Source organism: Phyllopteryx taeniolatus, chromosome 8, assembly GCF_024500385.1.
Source record: "Phyllopteryx taeniolatus isolate TA_2022b chromosome 8, UOR_Ptae_1.2, whole genome shotgun sequence".
NCBI lineage: Eukaryota > Metazoa > Chordata > Actinopteri > Syngnathiformes > Syngnathidae > Phyllopteryx > Phyllopteryx taeniolatus.
Window position 1 is genome coordinate 13056838 of NC_084509.1, and position 19545 is coordinate 13076382.

Consider the following 19545-nt stretch of genomic DNA (forward strand, 5'->3'; position numbering starts at 1 on the left):
AAGTGGTTGACAGCAAATCGCAGGGCACATATAAACAAACAACCATTCGCACTCACATTCATGCCTACGGACAATTTTGAGTCTTCAATAAACCTACCATACATGTTTTTTGGAATGTGGGAGGAAACCAGAGTACCCGGAGAAAGTCCACACAGGCAAGGGGAGAACATACAAACTCCACACAGGAAGGCTGGATTTGAATCCGGACCTCAGAACTGCTAGGCATATGTGCTAACCAGTCATTCCCCATGCTGCCTCGTACAGTAAAAAGGAAGAAAAAAAAAAAAAGATTGGCTAAAAATCTGTAACGTAGCAGGGGCACGAATGAAGATGAACTTCGTTACAGTGGGGCCTGACTGTAGACAAATAGTTCAGCTGACAGCTGTTGATTCACCTGCCACGCAGGTTTTGTTTTCATCGATGTTCAAAAACACTTGGGAGTGCCATGGCCACGGAAGAAACTATTAAATGCCATATCCTATAAATCCATTTAAAGGTGCCGATCCAGGATTTAATCTTCAGTTTTGTCATTGCGTTTTTCAACGTTTTCCTTAATTGTTTAGTAATGTTAAAATCTTAATGAAAAACAATCAGGCAGAGGTGTCTATGGCTGCATTTACAGTCACAGTGCCTGTAACCAAGTTTTTTTGCATTTACATCTCCCTTCAAGTGTTCCACTTCTAATATCACTGGATTAGCATTTACTGAACAGCAGAAGCAACCTGCTTGTCCAAAACAACAGTGAACAACTACACACACGATACAGAAATATACGCAACAACAGGAGGCAGTGTTGTGTTGTAACACAGAAGTGAGCAAACAGTTTTGGCAGCACCTACTCTTCCCTCTATCCCGGGGGTCGGCAACCGCATACGGCTCTTTAGCGCAGCCCTAGTGGCTTCCTGGAGCTTTTTCAAAAATGTAGGAAAATGGAAAAAAGATGGGGGAGAATTTTTTTTTTGTTTGTTTTAATGTGGTTTTTGTAGGAGGACAAACATGACAAACCTTATTAACATTTTCCAATGCTGTAATAATGTGTGGAATAAATATTAAATTTCAACATTTCTGTCAACGAAGATTTGCGTCACAGCCTGCGACGCGCGCTTCTTTGAGCTCGGCGTGTCAGGTGGCTGTCGCAAACAAACCGGCGGGTGTATGATGGGCCGTGAATCGCAAAGGGAAAAAGAGAAAGATAGCTGAGGATTTAAGAGTTGTTGGACCGAATCATTTGCTTTCCTTGCCAACGCGGAAGGTTTGCCTACATGTCTGCTTTGTAATGAGAAGTTGTCAAATAACAAAAAGAGTCATGTGGAAAGACATTTCCAGGGAAGGCATGCTAGCTGTCCTTATTGAACACATTCCCAGGAGTAAATCAAGCTGACCTCGAAATGGAAATGGCCGATATTGCTGACAAAGATTTATGGGTGTCCAAATTCAAAAGTCTGGCAGCCGAGCTTGAAAATGTCATTGGCCAGAAAGCCCAGCTTGCCCAAAGCCATGAATGTAACGAAATCGAAAGCCTCGCAACACCTGAGAAACTTGTGTTTGAAAGATGGAATGCTCTTCCTGACAGTTATAGGAACATGAAGAAATATGCATTTGGAGTATTATCTATCTTTGGATCAACATACCTGTGCGAGCAGATATTCTCAAACATGAACTACATTAAATCCAAATACCGCAACCGCCTCACAGATGAGAGCTTGCAGTCATTTGTCAAGATTAAAGTTACATCTTACATGCCCGATGTTGAGAAACTGTCCGGTGATGTCTGAAAACAGAAGTCACATTAGACGGGTAACAACACAAGTGGTTTCTGATTTTTGTCAGTATATATTTGGAATGACACATAGGGATAATATTGTGTTTTGTTGCTCAGGTCCGAGGATGGCTGTTATATTGTGCGTCTTAAAAGAGAAGAGGATGCTGCTTTTTACTTTGCACTGACTTACTTAGCATTTGTAGAACACTAAAGAGAAGAGGATAATGCACAGAAATCAAACTCAAACTGTATTATTTTATATACTTTACATTTTCAAAAGGCTGCTGTTTTATTACACTCTGTCTGTTGCCCAGATAAGGGGGAAAAGAGAAGAGGATTGTTTGTGTTATTGAGGATTCAAGAGGACTGGATTTTATTTCCATGGGGAGGTCTGAAATTACAGGAGGCATGTTTTGTTTTTTTGAATCCTCAAAATAAAAATGACAAAAACAATCTGTTTTCTTTATTATATTTCAATAATTTCATCAATGCAACATAACATAACACATCAATAATGGAAGTAAGAAATCGTAAAGCAGAGTAGTCACGTGGTGCGTCATTCTCTCCAGAATGCGTTGCAGGAAAAATAAACATTTAATCATGAATGCTCATTATGTCATTTCGATAGTAGGCTAATATAGACACTCACAGCATGTGTTGCCTTCATTATAAGGCTTTTAATTTTTGGCAGACAGATTAGTTTTTTTGGTCGAATATGACTCTTTCAACATTTTGCTGACCCCTGCTCTATACTATAGTCTCCAGAATTTAATCCTATAGACTCTCTAGCAGTACAGTTCAGTTGTATTTAACTTTTAAGTTCATAGATTTAATCTTAAGGTTTTTTTAAACATCTGTTCCGGTACATTTTTGTTTAACTTTTACATGTAATACATTTGAATGGAATCATTATTTAAGCACATTTCTTTCCCCTATACTTAAGCGCAGTATTAATGTTGAAACTGTGCTTGATGTTACATGGCCGTTAGCCATCGTTTTCCTCATTCACTTTTCTATGTGCCTCTAATGTCACTACATTTAGAGACTTAATGGCTTACTGTGTGTTTTTTTTTTTTGCTGTCGTTTTGATTTACAGTGGGTGTGTTGTTTTGAGAGACGCGTACGTCATTGATCGGTGTATTTGTTGATTTGTTTTGCAGTGACGACAATCTGTCCACTTACACAGCAGTCACATTCGTAGTATTGATAAAGGTTTGATTACTTCTCCTTAACTGAATTTCACATCTTTTTTTGTGTATTTTAAACATGGGAGATTCTCTCTCTAAATTTTGTGATGACTGACTCATGTTTTGACTGATGTCATGTTGGTCTTCTTTTGACTGCAAACTAGTTGAGACTAAATCGGCAGCACCTTTGCTGGTTGCATCCAAGTAGTTTGCCCTAATTTGTCTCCATTAAGTCATGATGCAATTTATCAACTGTAAGTTCCACAAAATTGTAAAATGTAGCCTATCAAGTCCACATGAGTGGAAGCGGCTATTGGGGTGTGTGTCGTCTTGTACTCCTGCCAGAATTAGATGATGCTGCTGGAATACTGCTTCAAGAGCCTCCCCCAGTGCCGCCTGGCCTCCTCACACAGGAGAACATGACAAGAACAGGCCCGATGCAAATTTGGCATTCAATTGCAGTCTGGAAACACATTTCAGAATAGACATTCTTAGAAATAGGTTTACACTATCTTTCAGTCCCCTCGAGACCGACCCTTGTTCTCCATTTCTCTTTTCCCATGTAATTGGACTCAAGACTCAGCAGTGCATGATAATTACTCATGGAGGAGAAAGGGGGTGTCTTAAAAAGCAGATTTTTATTTAAACTTTGCCTGTTTAAGCAGAGTGCAGAACGGGCATGTGTGTGAGATTTTGAAGGCACTGCATCTACATTTGAGCATATGGTGCAATTGTAGGGTGTTTTGTGTGCGTGTTTGTGTGAGGACCAGCTGTCACCTAAGAGTGTAGGTGGGTTAATCTCAATGCAACATCCTCTTGTAAGCAGTATAGAACTTGATTGTGTGTGAATATGCTGCTTTGAAATCCACTAAGAAACTGCTTTAGCATCATTACGTTTAGTTTGGTGACTGCTTATTAGAGGTCAAACTATGCATTTTTTCAAAGTGGGAATAAAATCAATGAAACAGTGGAATACTTGGATACTGTGCTTTTATAAAATCTTGTAGTAGTCTAGTTTCTAATGAGCTGGATAAGAAAAAATTCAGTTAAAATTTGTTTTGGTTACCTCATTTGGGTTTACAGTGTTATAGACACACTGGTTAGGTGGTTTATGGCTTTGATGGATATGTAAGCCAAATTCTCGAAATACAATACACTATCTCGAGATTTTTTCACTGGCTGAAGCATAATTTAGAATTGCTCTGTTTCTTAAGTTCAGAATACATATTTGTATTAAACAGGCACAGTGGAACCTCTAAAATCCATTTTGGTGACCTGCATTTGAGCAGATTTAGAAAAACGTATACCTTAGGAGATGATGTAAATAGACAATTACTTCTAGGGTCAAACTGTCACTATTATTAAAATCCAATTTGGTTACCTGCATTTGAGCAGATTTAGAAAAATAAAGTATCCCTTAGGAGATGATGTAAATAGACATAATTACTTCTAGAGTCAAACTGTCACTATTTAAATTTGTTCAAACAACAAAAGGCTCTTTCATGACCGATGACAAAGACATAATGCAAAAGTGATTCCTGTCACGTCTAATAGTGTAAGAAGAAGCCAACTTCTGTGGAACGTAAGCTAGGGATGCGTGGTATATGCGGTAGATTTGGACTCTATCAAATGATTGCGATACCGCTTGTTGATAGCGTCATCGTATCTGCCTCAGTGTGAAAATCGCTTCAAGCACATCTGACCACGGAGCTGGAGGAGATGCTAGCTATACGTGCATCTACGTCGAACAGTCACCTATCCTCCCTGCTTTCCCGGCTTCTCGGGGAACTACAGGATGACTGCTAGGTGCTAAGCTAACTTCCTTCAGGTACGAGCTGCGGCTGGCTAGCTAGCGTGGCTGCAGAGGGTGTGGAGCCGCTCCTGTAAGTCACTAATGCTCATCTCCATGATGACGAATAAGCTGCACTTCTGACAAGTATTCACTAAAAGAGGATGAGGAGTAGCTAATTGGCAAGAAGAGAACAGGAGGAGACTTAGAAGCAAGGCTAACCGCTAAGCTAACGTCTAAGTTGAGTAGTGCAACATCTGAATTGGTGCTTAGGTGGGACAGTACATTTTTAACAGCGGGCTGGCTGGAGAGCAGAGCATAATCATCTATGAACAGTAAATTAGCAAGTAAATTATCAAGTGTCTAGAGAGGAAATATTAAAATACAGTTTTACACGTGAACTTTTTGATGCTTTTTCTGAACTGAGCTCTTATATGGTACGCTGAGGTCTCTCATAATATGGGGTTCAAACTCTCTCTTTAGAGGCAAATTTTTCCCCTCAATTTTTGTCAAATTCAGAATCGTAAGACAGTAGGGGTATTCAATTTCAGAAGTTCCACTCCACTGCTCATAACTAAGTGCAAAAACCTCCCCAAATGGCAGCCAGATGCATGTATTGAAGGATATAAAGGGGCTTCCCCTGCTTCTGTGAGACTAACCGTTAGCCCAATTACTCTCGTATTTGGCGGCTCATTCAGGCGGAGCCTCTCAATATCTTTCAACTAAAAAGAAGTCATAAGAAAGCACACAAGGAGTGTGTATGTGCTCAGTCTCTCCTGCAGGTAATACTATCTCCCGGGTTTAATGTACATATTTGCATACACGTGTTTGTTGCCATTGGGGCTGTTTAAGTACAATAGCTTCAGGTGAGACTGGGAGACCACAACCTACTGTAGCTACTGAATGTGCCTATGAGCATATCCAATTCTTATTATAGTGAAAGACTTTGATCCACTGCATGCTAATCTCGCTTTTGCATGAGAGAGTAAGATAAACGTTGAGGGTCATGAGTTTGTGCTTGAGAAAAACACCAGATTTCTCCTATATTTCATCTTGGATGTATAGCTTGTTTATGTCGGCTAACCTTTTGGACAAAGACTTTGTTTATAAGCACCGGCCTTTAAAAGTCTGCAAATTCATTCCCATATAACACTGTTAAATGAATACCTTATTTCAGAGAGTTAATGAACCTTGCGCTTGTATACTCTCTGATGAAAAGTCAGTTCTGGTGAATGACAGCTAACAAGTTGTCTCCAAACTTGTAAAGGTTGTTCGTTGTCTTGGAAGCACTTTTGTCCCATGATTTGAATTTCCGCTCTCATGTTGTCAATTCAGAGAGAAATGGCCCCCACATTGAAGTAGATTACTTTTGGATGAATGCAAGACACTGAGAGGATATATAAGGAAGTAGTTTAAACTTCCAGCTGTCATAGTCCACCGGCACGTTATATTTAGCTGTGCTATCAGCAAGACCTTCTGCTTCAGTGGAAGAGGTTAAACCGCTGTTACACACACTTTCTCTGCCCCTTTATCATTACCCGTCTCCAAATAGACTCTTCATTATTTCAAGAACCCCTCTTTATCTGACTTAGAACCTTGCTCCCTCCTCAACTGTGCATGTGGTCACCTCTCCCATCTTGCCTTGTATCCTGCATTCTTACTTGCTGAGTGTGTGTTGGTTTACAGTCTTTGTCCCACTTATCCTTTTTTGTACCTTCATCCTGCATCCTTCCGCCCTCTGTCCGTCTGTCTGCCGCTCTCCCCGGGAAGTCTCTTGGCGTCCGACGCGCTATCGCTCCCGTGCCAGGCAGGCGGAGGAAAGAGGTGGAAGTAAACTATAGCAGACTATACAGTATGTATGAAATGGAAATAACCAATATACACTGCATGTTCTCTGAAGTGGTACAGTAATCCAGTAAATGTAGGGTTATGTGCTTTATGTCCCTATGTGCAGTGCGGTATGACAGACATGAAGGGATTTGTTACCACTTCACCGTAGTTATCACCGTGCAATCGGATCATACAAGTGGCGCTGTCTGTTACAGCACCATTTGCGAAGATGCAAATAACTGTACCTAATCCACAGAGTGTCTATAATCCCACTCGTAAATCTTCTGAATCAGACCATGGATGTGTGACTGATGCTGTATCTCTATTTTCACGTGTGTGTGTGTGTGTCCAGACGTGCATTTTCTTGGTTGTTAGATCTAAGGAAGAAGTGCACCGGCTGCAACAGCTACACTTGCTCTATTGACATAAATGAAATTCTTTGCTACAAATAAACCTTAGTCTCAGAGAGTAAATCAGACCAGCAGAGGGAAAATCTTAACCTTCCTCTTTTTGCATGCCTTGATGCCTCAAATATATAAATTATACCACTGTGTCAAGGTGTGCCTTATGAGGTGTGTCAGAAAAGTTTCATGCCTGTCGTCACAAAAGATATATTGTAATTTCTCGTGTATAATGCGCACCCATGTATAATACGCACCCGCAAAGTTGACCTCAAAATTCTGGAAAACCCTGCTACCTATGCATAATGCATTTTTAAAATGCGTGCTTTTGTTTCTACATATGATCAAAAGATGAAGTATTATCTGTATTTTGTTAGGTTTTTTTCAAATAATTATTCTGAAGTTCAGCACTTTATTTGAACACGTAATTGTTTTTTTATTTAGTTAGTTACTTTTATTTTATTTATTTTGAAATTCACAGCCCTACTTTTATTTAGTAGACTTTACACCGATCTGATCAGGCTGATCGGTATCGGCCGATATTTAGCATTTTATGCTAATCGGCTGATTGGCTTCAATGTCATAATTCACCGATCCGATCAATGACGTCATTGATCGGCTCCGTAAAAGACATTTACTCCGCGTCGCCATCGTGCACAGTATTTTTGCATCCAAAAGCTAGTTTATTTTAGCCTTGTCTTTTGACGTAGTACTGGAAATATCTGATGGCCAATAAAGTTATTTAAAAAAAAAAAAAAAAAACATGCCGGCGGTGTGGGACAGACAACACGTCTGAGACAGACAACACGATCATTGGGCTTTATCTTTTCAACTCAAATGCGACCGGATACACTCGTTTCCGTGGCGAAGACAACAAGAGTGGATCGCGCCGACTGTATTATAAGAAGAAAATGGGGAAAAACGTGTATTGGTGGTCACTGGTGCTCAGGAGAGGATGTTCGTTTAAGGCTTGCTTGAGGTATGTTCCCGTACTTTTAATACAATACGGCTCGCAAGCAGGCAACAAAATGTTATGTAGCCTAGCAAGCTAGTGCTACCACTAACAGTTGTGCGTAAACATGCTGCCGTTCTATCTAATCATGCTCTAAAGTTTTGGTGTGGGTGAAGTAATTTAATTACAATAAATTAATTTAATTACAGTAAGTTAGCACCCATTATTTATGTCACGTTGTAATGTTGGTTTGACCTGACTGATTAGAATACATGATCTGACTAGAGCAGTGATTTCCAACCTTTATGGAGCCAAAGAACATATTTTACAATTGAAAAATCTCACGGCACACCAACAAACAAAAATGTCACAAAAAGTGGATACATTAATTACTGTATGTACTTCCTGCCATCTAATAGAAGACCATTCATTTGTTCTGTCTGTCACTATGCCTCACTGGCATAAATAAAGGAACAAAGATACATTATTTATTGTAAATGTAATTTTTTGAGCAATTACGTATATAAGTATATACAGTAAATGAACTCATCATTTAAATAGCTCCATCTTGTGATGAGATCGGTTATCGTTTTTTTTAAACTCGCTGATCGGTGATTGGCCCAAAAATCCTGATCGTGTAAAGTTTATTCTTTAGTAAATGAGAAAACACAGTTCTGCTCGGAAATTTTATTACCCAGGCAGAATTTGTAAGATGGGTGCAGTTCTTTAAAGAAAACATGAAGGGCCAGGCGAAACACATTTAATTTTATTTTAATGGGATTCAAATTAAACTGTCAAGCATTTCAGAAAAGCATTGTCATTAAACAAAACATAACCATCAAGAAATTAATGATGGTTGTTGTTCAGTCATCAGTCGTATTTATAAAAAAATAAAAATAAAAAAATAAAAAAACATATATATTTCACAAATTCTCCCAGGGTATGTAAACTTATGAGCACAACTGTACATATATGCAGTCATAAGTACCCCTGTCATATTGGAATGAAATCGTAGACTACACCTATGGCACTAAGGCACTTTCGCAGCATTCTTCTTGGATTCTTCCTGGATCCTTCACAGTGTCGTCATCACTGCCATGTTGATGTCGTCTATGTCTTCAAAATGGGTCCTATTGATCTTGCCCCTGAGCTTGGGAAAGAGGAAAAAAATTACATGGAGCCAGGCTGGGAAAGTGGGGAGGTTGCTCCAGCGCGTAGGTGTTCTGGTCCACCAGGAGCCATCGGATGCTCAGGGCATTGTAAGCAGACGTGTTGTCATAGTGAAGCAGCCACGAGTTGTCCTGCCACAACTCTTGCTTGTTTGCCTGTTCCCATTTAAGTGCAGCAGAATCTCTCTGTAGACATGTTGATTGATCGTCTGGCCCAAACCGAAGGGGAAAATCATTACTTTGTTGCTTTGAAATACATATTTTGTGACACCAGTCATGGAACTTTTCTGACACACCTCGTATATGTCAGGAAATTACATTTGAGGGACTCGCAGTTCAAGTCTCTCAAGGAGTGATTACAATGTTGGTGAAAACCCTGCCCCCAATTCTGCTCTAATACATTACACGATACTGTCAGATATGGTATATTTCCTCAAATAGTAAGCTTGACTCTAATAGACGTGACACAATTAATCGCTTGGTGCATTTTAACGTCAACAAATAAGCTCCACACCTAAAGAGAGACTTCCTTTTTTCCCTTCAGGAACAAAAAAATCAGATGGTAACAAAGATACACACAGCAGACATCTGTACAGGTAAGGTTTGTGGTATATTTTAAAGAGAATGTGTAGTGTGGAGCATTGTGGAATTAAAATCATTTCAGCATTGAGTTGAACAACACAAAAGAAACAAGTAGAGAGTGCAACTTGTGGAAATCGGCAAAATAGAGGGAGGTGTTACAATACGTGTACAGTGGACTCCCACTGTACCACTCATCGTTTGCGCCCCACTGTATTAGAATATTTTTAAGCTATAGTTTTTTTTACCGTATAAAGCTGACAAGTCTAAATTTAGAGTTGCGTGCCTTTAGTGTAGTACCATTTTGTGCCAAAACATGCTGTGCAGCACTAAGGTCTACCTAAAGAGATGCAGTCTAATTAACAGCAAGAAGAGGCAGAGAAGGTTCCCACTGAGCTCTAGTAATAGTCATTGTTCCCAAAGAGCATATGCCTGTGAATATTGTGACTGTTTGTCTGCGTTGCTGCTCCGTGAGTGTTAAAGTAGCAGTTTGAGGGTTTACAATGACCTTGACATCAATGCTAATTTCTGTAAGCCCTCCTATGGGATTTAGCATTATATGTTAGCATTAAGCTAGCAGACATATGTTTAATGAGCTTATATGGTTTGGTTGAATGTTTGTGTTTGAATTTACAATATTTAAGTCTCATGTTCCAGGTGTCATTTTTTCAATAAACTTTAACTGGGAGTAATAAAGTTTAAACCCGAAGCAAGCACGCTTTCCCTCTCATTTGGAGAGCTGTGCGAGCAACAGTGTTTTAATAAGTTGATGTGTGTTATAAGTTGAAATCTTTTAAAGTGTGTGGGTCTGTGAGGAGTAAAACTATTTGAAGAAGAAAAAAAAGTGCTCTCTCTGTATAACAGATTTTCACCTATTGCGGATAGGGCTGCAACATAAAACCCCCACGATAAATGGGGATTCACTCCTTTTGGTAAATTGTAATAGACTGTACATTCATTTAAATTTCTGTTCAATTAGGTAATGTTACACCGAACAGACATACAATGCTTTCTGTAATTCAGTAAATAAATATCCTGGTTTGCTGTATGAGGAAATACTCCATTAATAATAATTTAAATGAGTTGCTATTTTGTTGTTGTTTAATAGGTATATCCATGGGTGCCACAGTGGTAATACATGTCAGACCTGTTCACACTTTGTAGATTAGTCCTTCTTTACCGTTTCAAAGTGGGAGCACATGAAGACCAGGAAGTGGTAACAGTGCAAGGATTGTCCCTACCCACAGCTTCTATCTCCTATCCTCAACCTTCAGTTTCTTACTAATGGACATCATGTCCACTGAGACAGTGGAATGAGTAGATAGGAAGTGTGTGTGAGATGGTGATGGAAAGAGAGCCGATCCCCACAGATGGAGGTTGGAAATCTATAACATGAAGATAATATTAGTCGGGGTGACAGCACATGAGCAGAGCACCAATAAGGGCGAGGAAGCGCTTGCACACTTGCATCATGCAGAAGTGAAAAAGAGGGAAAACATTTTTGCACTAAATGGAAAAATAAGTGAGAAGACTTTTCCACTTTTGCCATTCTACTACTGTCGTCATCACTGTCACACTGCTTCATGACTATTTCATGACCTTGTCAATAACCAGGACTTCTGAGTGGATAACAGTGTACAAGCAGAAGGCTGGTGAGGCAATCTCTCAAGTGTGATTCTTCATTGAGCACTTTTCATTGGAAAATCAGCATTAAAAAAATCAAATCCTTGTGTTATTATGGAAATGATTTACCTCAAGGAATAACCTAGGGATATCTGGGGGATTAATCATTGATATTGTCAGCGCCGAGGCACGCAATGTTCTGCCTCAGCAGCTAACATTCATTAGTTTCCTGGAATAGTTGTCTCGAATTAGTTTCTCCTCATAGTCGGCATGAGTGAACCTTGACTGGTTCTCTGTCCTTCCTAACTCTTGTTAACTCTGTAATGAGAGGAACGCAGCTACCCCATGATGGCTTGTATATGAACATTCCTCCTTGCGAGCAGTGAACACAGCCTGTTCTTCCCTCACTGGCCTTTGTCGCACGTTTTTGTGAACCTTACGTCCTGCTGCACGAGCCCTAGCTTCCACTACCCTCCTGCCTATCATTCTCGCCTTCTCTTGTCCTGTAGATGAGTAGTGACCTAGAATGGGCTCTTCTCGTTACATGTCTGTTTTGACCATTGTAATTAATTGGGAAGAGAAAGGAGCAAGAAAGGGCTGTGGAAAAAGAAAGTGATGTTTTGAAAGGACCTGATTTTTAACACTGGTGGGTTGAGAGTAGGGATTCACTGATATCGGTATCGGTGGCATTACTACATTATGCATCTGTAAAATACTCATAAGAATGCACGGATACTACGTCAGCGATCTCACTTCACTGGCCTTACATATACCTTCCGGGTAGGAGCGAAGTCAGCCGTGTGGAGATACACTATATTGCCAAAAGTATTCGCTCACCTGCCGTGACTCAAATATGAATTTAAGTGACATTCCATTCTTAATCCATAGAATTTAATATGACATGGGTCTACGCTCTGCAGTTATAACAGCTTGAACTCTTCTGGGAAGGTTTTCCACAAGGACCATTTTTTCCAGAAGCGCATTCCTGAGGTCACATACTGATGTTGAACGAAATGGCCTTGTTCACTGTCCATTTGAAATCCAAAGGTGTTCTATCTGGTTGAGGGCAGGACTCTGTGCAGGCCAGTCAAGTTCATCAATACCGCATTCTCTCATCCATGTCTTTTTGGACCTTGCTTTGTCCAATGGTGCACAGACATGTTGAAACAGGAAGGGGTAATCCCCAAACTGTTTGACTGTCAAAAATCTCTTGGTATGCTGAAGCATTGAGAAATCCTTTCACTGGAGCTCAGGGGGTACTATTTTGGACATTTCCAACTTTGTGGGAATAGTTTGGAGATGAATGGGTAAAAATTCCCATAAACTCACTCCTATACCTTGTTGAAAGCCTTCCCACAAGAGTCGAAGCTGTTACAGCTGCAAAGGGTAGACCAACATGATATTAAACCATATGGATTTAGAATGGGCGGCACGGTGGCCGACTGGTTAGAGCGTCAGCCTCACAGTTCTGAGGACCCGTGTTCAATCCCCGGCCCCGCCTGTGTGGAGTTTGCATGTTCTCCCTGTGCCTGCGTGGGTTTTCTCCGGGGACTCCGGTTTCCTCCCACATCCCAAAAACATGCATGAATTGGAGACTCTAAATTGCCCGTAGGCATGACTGTGAGTGTGAACGGTTGTTTGTTTCTATGTGCCCTGCGATTGGCTGGTAACCAGTTCAGGGTGTACCCCGCCTCCTGCCCGATGACAGCTGGGATAGGCTCCAGCACGCCCGCGACCCTAGTGAGGAGAAGCGGCTCAGAAAATGGATGGATGGATGGATTTAGAATGGGATATCACTTAAAATCATATGTGAGTCAAGGCAGGTGAGCGAATACTTTTGGCATTATAGTGTATTTAAAGGTAAACACGAGTGACACTTTTAGCCAACTGAAAATTATGCTCTGCTGGGGCAGCGACGGGGTGGGGGGCAGCGCCGCAAGCCGTCCGGCAAGCAATGAGTTTCGAACCCTGTTGCGCGGCTGCGCTGCTTGCCACCGGCCGAGCCAGTCATGAATTTGCACTATGCGACGGTTTAATGAACTATCACTTAAGTTGTGCTGTCACCGTTACTTTTTATAACTTAGGATATTCTCAAGAAGCAGTGTAGTACTTATTTTTACTTACTTTATGTAGTTTACATACAGAGGTAACATGGCATCCATATTGCTACTTGTTTACTGTATATTCACCAGAATCTACGTACTTCTTCGTCTCTTATTCTTCGTCTTGCATCTACTGTATGTACTGTTTTTACACAGCGTTCAGACTGAGACATAACTTACATGACTAAAAAGCCTTGTGTTACAGGCTATATTTAGATAAACATGCAGTTGGATAAAAATGTTAGTAATGACAAGGTGTTACTCTAAAAAGTGTTATTTGAGTGAATTTAATGCCATGTACAAGAAAAGTTTGTGTTTTTGAACAATATTTGGTTCAAATGAACCAATTGCAAGAGGTATGGCATTATCAAATATATACACTCTGTATTGGCTAGTACTCAAATGTAAGTACTGGTACTCGTACTTGTTCTCAAGAAAAGTGTTAGTTTATGATGACAGCATTTTCAAACCGATTTCCATCTCATCTACTAAGTAGTATGCACACCAGGCAGGCCAGTGATTCATGACACTTCAGGTGAATGAAGAGACTTTTGAAATATTGTATTATCATTTCAGGCCCTCAAACACTGTTGTCAGCTTCAACAAATTCAAAATCAACTGTTATTATTATTAATCAGTCTTACGTTAAAACCGGTCTTGTGTAAACGGCCGCTTAGTGTTAGACCCTGAACCTTAAGTCAGCCATGCTTTACCATGCCCTGCCCCTTCTTTCCTGAGGGGATTCCAGTGTGCAGCTCACATGACCCAGGCCACTGACCTACCCCCGTCCCCTCTAAACCATTCTTCTCCATACCCCCATCCTCTCCCAGTGTGCTAACTTACCACCCCTGGCCTCCTCCCCAGAACAGTGCCTTCCATTCCTTCCTACACTTCTTCCACGGCCTCCTACTCCCTCTCTATATTTTTTTTCTGCTTACCCTCCAGTTTTTAAGATAATAGGCAAAAAGGACATGCCCACCGGACACCAGGCCTTGGGGTGAAGCAGCAAATAGGTTCTCTGCCTCTCTCAAGCTAGTTCAGTTCAGGCTGCAGTGTCTTAAAGATCTACTCAAACAGGGGAAATTGCTCTCTAAATTAATACATCTATTTTTTTTTAAATGTCGCTTTTAGTCTGCCTGTAAGCATGTCGTTAATACAAGCAAATTTGTGCAGTTTACTGCCATTTATGTTCTATTGTTCTGTCAGTTTGTCTTAGGCATGGCAGTCAGTCGCTTGAGGCATTTGTTTCTCATCCATCTGCCGTTAAACTTTTACATCCCCACATCTGGCAAGACGGAGTTCTGCTGTATGCTTCTCCCAGTGTCATTCAGATGTCATAAAGCAAAAAAAATGCAGTTGGGTTTGACTTTACTTTTAGTATTTTTGCCATGTGCACATAGAGTACCTTACTCGAAATGGGAGTAGAAATGTGTTTTCTCTCACTTTAGTTTCGCATACAGGCAACAAGATGTTGATGATGATGATCCTGATGATCATGAGGAACTGAAAAAACTACTACTACTATACTACTGTAAAATTGGGGTGACAATTTAAGAGTTATGGAAGTCATGTGTCGCTGCTTGACAGATGTACACTTTGCTGGAGAAGCATTAACAAGCTCATTATCGTGAGCAATGACAGTTTTGTTTTAAGTTTGTGTTTTACATTGAGTGGTCCAATGTCTTTTTTCCCCAGTTGTCAGTTGAAAGACGGTACTATGTAAACTTCCCCTGAGACATACATAGTTAACCATGTTGACACTCACACAACAACTTTGAACAAAGGTGGCGTTGGTGCAGATACCAGCAAATCATCTGCATTAACGTCGAGGTTCACTATCCTTAAGTCTCTTCATTATTGACCATAATTATCATCAATGATTATCTCCAGCATGTTACAAAAGGGCATCTTCTGAGTATTCTCTGTGTCGACATGCTCGACATGTTTGCTTAAGCTAATATAGGTCACTTGTCTAATGCAGATCTAAAGTAGGACGTCACGTGCATATTTTTCACTCCATCACCCTCAGTCGTCAGTTTTGTGTCATAAAAGTTCCTGCTGTTTAGAGACTTAAGTAGGGGTGGGAATTGATCAGATTTTATCAGTATCAATGTCGTCGTTGATTCTGCTTATCGATCCAATTTTCTTCACAATTCCTGAGTAGTTTTATGGGGGTGGGGTCCTTGTCCTCCACGGTCTTCCACAGTCCTCCACACCAAAGGCAACCTTTTTTGTTTTTTCTTTTTCAAAAATAATGTCTACACAAGACTTTTTCTAGTAAATAACGAAGCAGGGTCCGACGTTAAACCTTCTTTGACTGGGCCACTGTGAGTGTGGGGTGTGTGTCTGTTGCTTGTGTATTCTGATTTTGATGTACCTTTAATTATTATTTGTTTATTGGAGGTTATACTGTACGTATGCGTTGAAAGGACCCCCTTGAAAAGGAGATGATGTATCTCGAGACTAGCCTTGAAAGAAATAAATAAATACGTAAACAAATAATGCACAATATTAAAATGCTTCAAGAGACCACGCACACATCCATTCAGTCTTTCTTATCGACCAGAAAAGCCACTAAAAGTGCACAGTGGAGTCTGGTATGTATGGTGCCGCAACTAGCATGTGGCAGTGCTGAGTTGAGCTTCATCGAGCTCCAGACGTCACGTGACTGTCAGTTACGTGACGTAGTCAGTGCCTCACCAATCATGAACCTCACTGCACGTCACTGGTATGTAGATGTCACTTCATTGTACCCTTTTGTCAATAGTCACGTCCATATCTCGATCGGACATCCCACCCTCATACATGCCAATTTTGATGAACCTCAAAAGTACTTTGGTTTCATCTGAGCCAAAGTTTACCCACCTCGTGGCCTCTTTTTTCCGGTGCTTCCTCGTAAAACAGCCAAGGGTAAATTACTATTCACACTCTGTCGCATGGGCAGCACGGTGGACGACTGGTTAGAGCGTCAGCCTCACAGTTCTGAGGATCGGGGTTCAATCCCCGGCCCGCCTGTGTGGAGTTTGCATGTTCTCCCCGTGCCTGAGTGGGTTTTCTCCGGGCACTCCGGTTTCCTCCCACATCCCAAAAACACGCATGGTAGGTTAATTGACGTCTCTAAATTGCCTGTAGGTGTGAATGTGAGTGCGGATGGTTGTTTGTTTGTATGTGCCCTGCGATTGGCTGGCAACCAGTTCAGGGTATACCCCGCCTCCTGCCCGATGATAGCTGGGATAGGCTCCAGCACGCCCGTGACCCTAGTGAGGAGAAGCGGCTCAGAAAATGGATGGATGGATGGAAATTTGATAATTTGATAATTTCCCACGGCACACCTGAAGATCACTCATGGCACACTAATGTGCCACGGCACACTGGTTGGGAATCACTGGACTAGAGAATACTTTTGAAAATACTCAGTGTTCATTATTTTGAAATTCACAGCCCTACTTTTATTTAGTAAATGAGAAAACACACAGTTGTGCTCATATGTTTGATTACCCAGGCAGAATTTGGAAGATGTGTACAATTCTTTAAAGAAAACATGAAGGGCCAGGTGAAACAGATTTAATTTTATTTTAATGGGATTCAAATTAAACTGTCAAGCATTTCAGAAAAACATTATCATTAAACAAAACATAACCATAAAGAACTTAATGATGGTTGTTGTTCAGTCATCAGTCATATTTAAAAAAAAAAAACAATATTTCACAAATTCTGCCAGGGCATGTAAACTTATCAGCACAACTGTACGTACTGTTTCTGCAGCATACGTACCCCTGTCATATTGGAATGAAATTGTAGGCTACACCTTTCTCATAACCTCTAGGTGGCAGTGGCATATTGGAATGAACATGTACAGCTTTTACATAACCTTTAACCTATGTATAATGCGCACTATTGACTTTTGGCAATTTTTGGGGGGGTAAATGCGCATTATACACGAGAAGTTACTGTACAGTAAATGAACAAGTCATTTAATTAGACACATTTCTCCATCTTGTGATCGGATCGGTTATCGTATTTTTAAACTCGGTGATCGGCCCCAAAAATCCTGATCGTGTAAAGCCTACCCGTTTCCTGTCAAGCGCATGTCGCATTTTTTACTTTCACCATAACACCCCGTGTGAGCTGGGATATTTCAGTGATAAAAATATTTCGGTCCGAAAATGCGACTTTCTAAGCGGGCGAAATTTTTCGGTGACTTCAAAATTTGTAATGCTGGCACGAGCGTGCCAGTTTCAATAGATATGTAGAACCAGCATTTTTGGTCCCGGACCCAGTTCTAAGTTGGAACCGGTTTTTGATTCCCACCCTTAGACTTGAGGCTGTGAAACGTACAGACCCTTTCCAAAAAATTTTAATATAATGGAAAAGTTAATTTATTTCCATAATTCCATTCAAAAGTTAAACTTTCATAGATTATAGATTCAGGGTCCACAATTTAAACAATTTAAAGTATTTGTTTATTTTTACATAATTTGGGCTTCCTGCTCATAAAACCCACGAAATCAGGATTTAAAAAATTTTTAATACTGTGAAGAAATCACCATTTACTTCTCAGTTTTTGTAGACAAAAAGAAAGAAATGAGGGTCACATTAAATCAATCAAAATATGATACTATATAGGGAGTGATACTGTACTCACCAACCCTTTTGAAACTGAGAGCTACTTCTTTGTTACTGATTAAGGCGACTGGCTACTAGTTTGATATATACTTCTGTGGCGACCTCAGATTCAACGTGTCGATTACAGGTTATACTATGGCTGCAAGTAACGATTATTTTCGTAATAGATTAAACCATTAACTTTTCCATTATTTATCTAAATTGATCATAATTCAGTTTTGCCCATAACATGTCAAGCAAATAGGGAAAAATGTTGATCATTGTTTTCCAAAGTAAAAGCAGATGTTTCCGAATGTCTTATTTTGATTGAACACAAAGATAATCAGTCTGCTTTCACGAAGGACTACAGAAATCTGAGATTTACTCTTGAGAGGCTGAAATCAGAGGATTTGGACAATTTTAAGTTAAACAATGTCGCTAAGTGATTAATCGATTATCAAAATAGTTGTCGATTCATTTGATGAGCAATTAGTTGTCGATTAATTGATTATGACACCTCTAGTCTAGCTGTAATGTTATTATCATTTTAAGGGAGGTTTTTGCTGTAATGTCTTAATATTTTATGCGTATTTCCTTGATTAACATAAAAAAACAAGACATTCTTGTTGATAATGATTCCCCCTTTGTCTCCTACCTGGCAAGGGACAGCAGGGGATATTGTCTTTGTAATTTAGATTCACAGTCTTAAAGGAATTACAGAAATCCAGGTTCTAAAGGCCTTGCTGTAACTGTCAGCTTTGAACTTTGATTAAGCAAATGCCTCTCAGCTTTTTATATGAAACTGGTGAATCCACTTTATATGCCATAGTTGACACTTGGCAGTTGTGTGGTTGCATTATGCAGTGGGTTCCACTGTCTCCATCCATCCATTGTCTGTACCGCTTTATTGATTTTTTTTTTTTTTATATTATACAGTTTTTATTTTTTCAACTCCCCCTGCCGGTTTTGTTTTACTGCCTGCCCCTCACTGTACTTTAAACTACAATGTTGAAAGATGAATGAATCCTGAATAATAGTTTGAGTGTTTGTTTTTGTATATTAAATGCTTTAAGTTATGACATGGATAAGAGTTGTCACATCTGTGTTTTGGCTGTCTTGTAGCTTTGGAAGAATTTTGTTTATTACAAATTGTACTGTCAGACAGGGTCGTTTCATGAAGAGGATTCTTGTCTCTTGTTGATTTATTTTTAGATTGTGTCTCATGACAGAATGCATTTTATGCCGTTTGGGCTACCAAATAATAAATGTGTACGCGCTTAGATGCCAGCACGACACTAAAATGTTTCCTCTACCGTTGGATGAATGTTGACACATTCGTGATTTTGAATCATATCTGATTTGTTTGCCATATGAGAAAAGAAAACATTATTATTTATTCTTTATTTTGCGATAAGTCAGAAAACCGACTCTTCTGCTTTTAAAAAACAGATGGCTTTCCCGAGTTGGGCAATTAGTAAATTGGAACACTATGTTTTCATCTATTTGTCGTGTGTGTCTTTCATTTGGGGTGATGGGAGCTTGAAGT

General features: G+C 40.0%; 1 protein-coding gene across 9 annotated transcripts in view; it reads left to right on the forward strand.

Moving 5' to 3' along the window:
* The window catches only part of arhgap35a (Rho GTPase activating protein 35a), a 117951-nt gene that overhangs the window by 54703 nt on the left and 43703 nt on the right, over window positions 1–19545 (forward strand). The gene's annotated exons all lie outside the window — the stretch shown is intronic.